Source organism: Lolium rigidum, chromosome 1 (genome assembly GCF_022539505.1).
Source record: "Lolium rigidum isolate FL_2022 chromosome 1, APGP_CSIRO_Lrig_0.1, whole genome shotgun sequence".
Taxonomy (NCBI): Eukaryota; Viridiplantae; Streptophyta; class Magnoliopsida; order Poales; family Poaceae; genus Lolium; species Lolium rigidum.
In genome coordinates, this window is record NC_061508.1 from 49,162,520 (window position 1) to 49,170,549 (window position 8,030).

The following is an 8,030-nucleotide window of genomic DNA, read 5'->3' on the forward strand; positions in this document are numbered from 1 at the left end:
ATGTAGAAATTAGTGTAAAACAAGCATGTCATCAAAAATTATAGATACGTTTGCAACGTATCAAGCATCCCCAAGCTTAATTCCTGTTCGTCCTCGAGTAGGTAAGTGATAACAAAAATAATTTTTGAGGTGACATGAAACCAACACAATCTTGATCAAGTTATTGTAAAAGCATTGTGAGCTGGGATCAAAGTACTCTAAACATAGGCACGATACATATAATTCTAGCAATAGAACTTAGCAACTATGTTACAACATGAGAAGTAACTCAAACAAAAGATCATGAATAACACTGAAAGCAACTATTTGTTTTTGAGCATAGAGAAAACATAGCAAAGTGGTACTCAACTTGTCCTTTATGAAGTAGCAAAACATAAATACCAGGACACCTAATATTTCAAAGGGTGACTAGATACAAGTAATTTGAGAACAAGCAATAGCATAATCATAAAAAAATCAATAATAAATTTTGGGACTATGCACACTATAGTAAGAATGACAACTATGTTCTCTTAATTGGTGCATAAAGTAAGAAGATGAAGACTCAAAATAAAATTAAAAGAAAGGCCCTGCATAGAGGGAAGCGAGATTACTCATGTGCTAGAGCTTTTTATTTTGCATAAAGTAGAGGTGTTGAAAATATATTTTGAGAGGTATGTATGTCTATGTCAACGAATGACATCAAATGATCTATCATTCTTTCATGTTTAATGGCTTCAAGAGCGGCTCTCATAGAGAGAACAATAAAGTTCCTGATTTCTCAAGTACATAGTGTTAGGAGATTTAGATTATTGGTTCAATTTATATTTAGTGGGTGGGCACCCGCGCCTGCTATTTTGCAAAATTAAGGACCAACACATTGTGCATGCTAGTCAAAGTGTGAAGCCATAATAAACATGAAAAAGATGATAAATCATTCAACACTTCCTCATGAGTTGAAACAAAACACAAAACATGTAATAATCTTTGAAGGTTTAAATGTAGCACACAAGCAATTCACTTTGGAGTGGCGGTAAAATACCACATATAGGTAGGTATGGTGGACATAATTGTCAAACTTTAGTTTTTGTAAGTTGGATGCACAATTAGAGCTCATACTCAGTAGTCAGTATAGGCGAAGGCTAGCAAAAGACTGGGAGCGACCAACTAAGAGAGCAATAATGGCCATAATCATGCATAGCGATAAAACATTTTTAATCAAAGCATAAAGTAATATTACAAGTGAAAAAATAAATGATCATGGAGGCTTTAGGTGACTGATTTCTAGTCATAACATGATGTAAGCATGTGCCAAGTAAACCCAATAAAGCATCAAAGGAGAATACCACAATATTATGCTTTGTATGATGGAAACAACACATGATTCTTTCAAATGCACATTAAGCACTCTCAACTATTTGAGACAATTCATGCTACAACAATAACTAATAATCATATGATTAAAATAACATCCAACATGACATGCCAAAGTCTATGCCACAGTCTAAACAAGCTTCTTTTTACATCACTATAAGCATGAAACATTTTACTCGTCTCCAACACCAATCAATTTATTTGAAACAACTCTCATAGATAATAATAAATAAATACCAGAGAGCTAATCATACCTAACTGAAGAAAACTAACAAGCTCTGAACAAAATACAAGTGGAAAACTAGAGCTAAACGCAATACTAGGAAAAGAGAATACTCGTAGAATATTAGGAGTGAAAACTAGAGTGTTCTATGCAATTAAAACGGAGTGTGTCATTCTAAAAAACAAATATGCTGGGATCAAACCATATGCTACAACAAACAAAAAAATAAAAATAAAAACAAAATAAAGATGCTCCAAGAACAACACATAGCATATGAAGCAACAAAAATATAGTGTCTTGAAAGATGACCTGATACTTTGTTGATGAAGAAGGGGATGCCCAAAGCATCCCCAAGCTTTGACGCTTATACCTCTTGGATATTTCTTGGGCTGACATGGGCATCCCCAAGCTTGAGATTTTGTCCATTCTTCATCTCATTACATCATTCTTCTCTCCCTACATTTGAAAACTTCATTCATACAAAACTTCACATAATTTTCATTAGCAGCATTAGTGCAATCAAAATAAAAAATCCACTTCGTCCAGTTCTAACATATGTCAAACATCCATTAAAACATTAGCTACTTTAGAAACTTCTTCAAAAAGCTCTTTCCCTCAAAACAACTTGAAAAGAAAGAGATTAAGAGGAAAATGCAAATAGTGGCAGAAATCTGTCAAAACAGAACAACAGGTAAAGATCAATTTTTTAAGAAAATCTTCTGTTGCTCAAATCAAAAAGTGCAAAACTAAAGAAAGTTAGATAATAACCTGGCGCGTATGCTCAAACATTATCATCTCAATATGATGTTCTGGCTGGGAATACGAATTATTTTGTGACAGCACATAATCTGTTTCAGGATAGCAACTTCCCCAAATCTTACTTTCTTTCTATTAGAGGCTATTCTTGGCACAAAAACGAAAAAATGATAAGGAGAGGTTATTACAGAGGTAATAACTCCCAAGAATCAACAAAAGAAAAATTATAGAAATAAAACATGGGTTATCTCCCAAGAGTGCTTTTTTTAACGCCTTTCAGCTAGGCGCAGAAAAAGAGCCCGCATCAAGTATTTTCAAGTGAAGAAGCATCAACATCATAACTTTTCCTAATAACAGAATCAAAAGGTGACTTCTTTCTTTTTCTAGGGAAGTGTTCCATACCTTTCTTGAGTGAGAATTGATATTTAATAATCCCATCCCTCATATCAATAACAGCACCAACAATTCTAAGAAAAGGTCTTCTTACCTTGTGGAGCCCTCCCAGTATGCCATTCAGAATAATTTATCATCATATCATCAAGGAGTTTTGTTGCAGCCCCCAAAAAAATGGACATAAAGGTACCTCCAGCAGCTGAATCCAGAAGGTTTCTTGAAGAAAAATTCAGTCCTGCATAAAAAGTTCGGATAATCATCCAAGTAGTCAGTCCATGAGTGGGACAATTCTTTACCAAAGATTTCATTCTTTCCCAAGCTTGAGCAACATGTTCATTATCAAATTATCTAAATTTCATTATGTCACTTCTCAAGGATATAATCTTAGCAGGAGGATAATATTTTCCAATAAAACCATCTTTGCATTTAACCCAAGAATAAATACTATTTCTAGGAAAAGATAGAAACAATATTTATCTCTCCCTCTCAAAGAGAAAGGAAACAATTTCAGTTTTCTAATGTCGCCATATACATCCTTATAAATTTTCATCTCACAAAGTTCAACAAAATTATTAAGGTGAGAAGCAACATCATCAGTACTAACACCAGAAAATTGCTCTTTCATAACAAGATTTAACAAAGCAGGTTTAATTTCATAGAAGGCTGCTTCAGGAGCAGGTGGAGCAATAGGTGTACAAATAAAATCATTGTTGTTCGTGCTAGTAAAATCACACAACTTAGTGTTCTCAGGAGTACCCATTTTAGAAAGATTAAAACAGAGCAACAGAAATAAAAGCTATAATAGAAACTAATTTTTGTGTGTTTTTGATAAAGAAGCAAACAAGACAAAGTAAAATAATATAAGCAAAATAATAAAAAAGTATAGAGATTGGAGATGAGAGACTCCCCCTTGCAGAAATCCTCTTTCTCCCCGGCAACGGAGCTAGAAAAAGCTTGGTGTTGCCGTGGGAGTTGGCAGTCTCTGTGGTGTAACTTTTCTTCAGTTCCCCGGCAACGGCGCCAGAAAAAGCTTTATGTTGTGCAGTTGGAAAACCCCAAGAGGAAGGTATGATGAGCACAGTATAAGTTTTCCCTCAGTAAGAAACCAAGGTTTAATCGACCAGTAGGAGAAAGAAATCACTTATGAAGGTGTTGCTACACTACAAGAAATATGTTGACTTGCGACACTCCATTTTTGTCACTGAATCATCATTATATTTAATATATGACGTTTTTGTGACAAAAATTTTATCGTAAAAAACGGAGCGTCAGGAATCAACCAACATGACCTTCTACTTGAAATTGTCATGATCGTCTATGACAATTTTGGATCGTATCGTCACGAGCGATCTGGTCATGCCACATCAGATCCTACGTGGCCAATCCGACGTGGCGAAATTATGACGAAATCATATCGTCGTATATCAAAATCAGCCCGGTCCATTTCTGTAGCCTAAATGGGCCAAGCCCAACAATTCCAGTTCTTTTTTCTAAGCCTTGGCCTTTTCCATGGTTCATTTCTCTTTTGGGCCGTAGCCTTTTTACAAGCTTTTTCTATTTTGGGCCCTGGCCTTTTACGTTTCATCTATTCTTGGGCAGGTCCCACCAGTCAGATGGGACCCATTTGACACACAGCTTACATACAAAGACACCACGTGTCAGGTTCCATTTTCCCATTGGTCCCACTTGTCAGCATTTATTTGACACGATTTGGTAATATTTAGACGCCAAAAGATGAATACATGAAGTCTATTACAGTATTTTTTCCACTAAACACATACGGGAATGACGAGGCTGCAGCTGAATCCAAAGTATAATGAAAACAAACTGGCAGACTATTACAGCAGGCAACATCCATCGAGTCAAATAATATGAACCAAAGCATGCCATTCTAGATGGCCGGACTCGGCTGTCATAACCTAACCTCCAGGTCACCTTCTTAATGCTGCATCATCAGGAACTCTCCGCTCCACCAACCACACAACAACCTGTTCCCTGTGAGCACATCACCGTCCAACATTGCATCCCAGCACCTGGCTAACACAACCTGTCCAAGAACAAGCATCTGTCATAGGGTTATCCATCCATCCTGCACAAAAACAAACATCCAAAGGCATGATTGTCAAACAGGTAATTGCTGGATAATATCATGCAACCAATGAATATTTTAGCATATGAGCACAAATGAGCAGATTACTCATGGTACATTGTTCAATAACAAGAACCTTACACAGATATCATTAACACTTGAATCATAGACTCCACTTAACTGAAGCAAAGGGGTGAACTCATAAAATATGAATGTTGGTACAATACAGAAGTGAGAAACTAAAAAGTATGTCATAATTACTGGCAAGACTATAAGAGAAAATATAGGGGAGCTCCAAGATGAACCATGGGTGCTCAATAATCAATGAAAACATGGTTTGCATACATCATGAAGAACACACGGTAGTGCAGCAGGCAACTTTCAAGTTATTCTCTGTCCTTGGTCAAACAGATCATACAGTAGCATTCAGAAACAGCTATAACTTAACATTTTTAACTTAGAATAATCAATGAAAACATCGTTTGCATAGAACATGAAGAACACACAGCAGTGCAGTAGGCAACTTTTAAGTTATTCTCTATCCTTGTTCAAACAAAACATACAATAGCATCAGGAAACATCCATAATTTAACATTTTATTTTAGAATTAAGTCGGATACCTCTCAGAGAGAGAACTAAGGTACAATAGTTTCCTTTCTACACATATCAGTATGACTTAGCACTTACATCATGAAGTAAGATCATATAAGATCGACCAGATCCCAATACGAGCTATTCGGATATTAGCTTCCATATCACATAGGGATTTGACTCAAAAATAATGCATGCCACCATGACCCATCAACCAAGTAACAAAGAGGAGAATGGTATAGACATGAAGACTTACCTAATCCGGTAAAGACAGCTGGCTGCTTCGGTTGCGATGACAGTGAGCTTGACACTGAGAATCCTGTGCCATGGCTTCAGTTGAAGCACACACTCCATCAGGTATGCAAGAAAAACCAAGCGAGGTAGGTGTTACTAGGCTTCAAGGATGCTGATGCAGGTAAAATCAAGTACAGTAAGGGCCAATTAAATATTAGCATGAAATAATTACAGCATGATGTACAATATGTACACACACGAGGCTTGAGCCAAACAAAACTTGGGAGAAGAAGTATTGTAGAAAAAGAGATAGTTGCAGAAGAATATCAAATATTGATTATAATACCAACTATTATTACAGGAAAATGAATCAGATTAGAACTTACTGATGATATATATGATGACCATCACAGCCACTAAAGGAAATAGCTTTCCCGGATACCGGATAATGGCCTCGTGATATTCCCATGCATACTACCCGACTCCGTAACAAAAAGGATAAGGAACTTTAGCTGTAGATATATTCCATCGTGTATAGAAACAATGGAATGTTTTGCGGATCTATGCTAGTCACATTGCAAATGTTTTGCATACATATATAGAAACATTGCATTCACTGCACCCAAAACAAGCATAAGACTACAATTAAGCCACTGCTCGTTACCACATAGACTTTGACAGATCTATGCCACTGCTATATGTAACATAATCGCAAGGCAAACAAATATATTTGTTGTGTGGATAGAATAAATTAACTTGCAGGTTACCACATAGACTTTGACAGCAGAAGATGAATGCTACCACTAAAAGTCCAAGTTGACATTCCACGATAGAGTTCTGAAAACAAATAATATTTTGTACTTGCTATCTATGGTAGCAGAAAATAGATTTTTTTTGCAAGCGAAGGATAAGCAATTTCAACCACGCAGTACAGTTTTTAGACAACCACTGGGAATGTTCATCGATGCAATCACCTTTGGAGCGCATGTCAAATAATATACAACAATTGTGCATATGCAGGATCTATTCATGTCAAAGTAGCACTGAAATGGATAGGTGAAGAAGAGCTATCCGTCGAGGATCTGGTCGAGGAGGGACCTGAGGCGCATACCGGTGAGGAAGAGCACCATTGCCTGGGTGCAGAGCTTGGCGGCTAGCAAGAACTCGTGGAAGACGAAGGCCTCCTTCTTCCTGGTCTTAGATCCGACGGGGCAGCTTGCATCTGTGGCGGGGGGCGAGGACACGGGCGGCCAGATCCTAGCCCCGTCTCGTCTCATCGCCCTCCATGACCAACCAGGTGCCCCTGTCCATTCACAGGTCAGGGCCGGGAGCAGGTGGGGTGCCGCCTTCGCGGGTAAGGGGCGTCTGGATAAGGCGGCGGGGAGGTTGGGTTGCGGTACTGGTGCGCAGCGCCTCCCTTTCGCGCCTCGTATCCTCGCCTTACATGGCCACCCATCCGCCCCGCCCCGGCCAACGTCGCGGGAGTCGCCGCGGGAAGGTGGGAGGGAGGAGAACCTCCAGATCTCTGAGGGCCGGGAGTGGATGGCGCCGCCGCGGGTCACCTGCAGATGGAGTGATGGACGACTCCTTAAAGACGATGTCGAGGAAGAACGCGCGGGCGGATGACTTGGGACCGCCCATCACTGCAGCGCACGAACGTGCGGCCAAGACGGCGGATTTGGCGTTGCCGGCCGCAGATCGATAGGTGGCAGGGGAGCACGACGGTGAAGAGAGGGAGCGGAAGATGTGGGAGGTGGTGAAGGTGGGTGGCGGATCGATGGGCTCGGAGCGGCTCCGATGGTTGGGGTGTTTCGAGGGGAAGGAGGGAGGGAGGTGGTGGCGGCGCCAGGGAGGCTAGGATTTGGATTTAAGGTTTGGAGGTGGTGACCGGTTCGGGTGAGGAGCGACGGATGCGCGGGATGCCATATATTATCTGAAATTTTCGCGCGCGCTGGTTTCCGAAGTTTTCCCTTATCACGAGCGCTGGTTTCCGAAATTTCCCCGACACGCCTCACTTTTCTTACACGCTTCCGTGCCTATGGCTGCAGTTGGGACCTATCTCCAGTTGACCCCACTGTACAGTCTCTTCCTAGGTGGTTTTGGTAGTCTACATCTACATCTACACTACTTATCTACACTACTTATCTACACTACTTAAAAAGGAGGAATGTGTTCCTTATTCTGCCAATACGTCAAGAGAATTTTGGTCGTCACCCGTCCGTCGCCCACTCGTCTATTTTGCATTCAAGTCCCTCGAAAAACAACAATTCAACCAACAGTACCCCCACCAGTCAAGATCCGTGGATTCACAATCTCCCTCTCGCGAACTAGGGTTGGGTGCCGCCGCTGAAGCGACACAACCTGACATACAGGTTGAATCTCTGTGCTTTC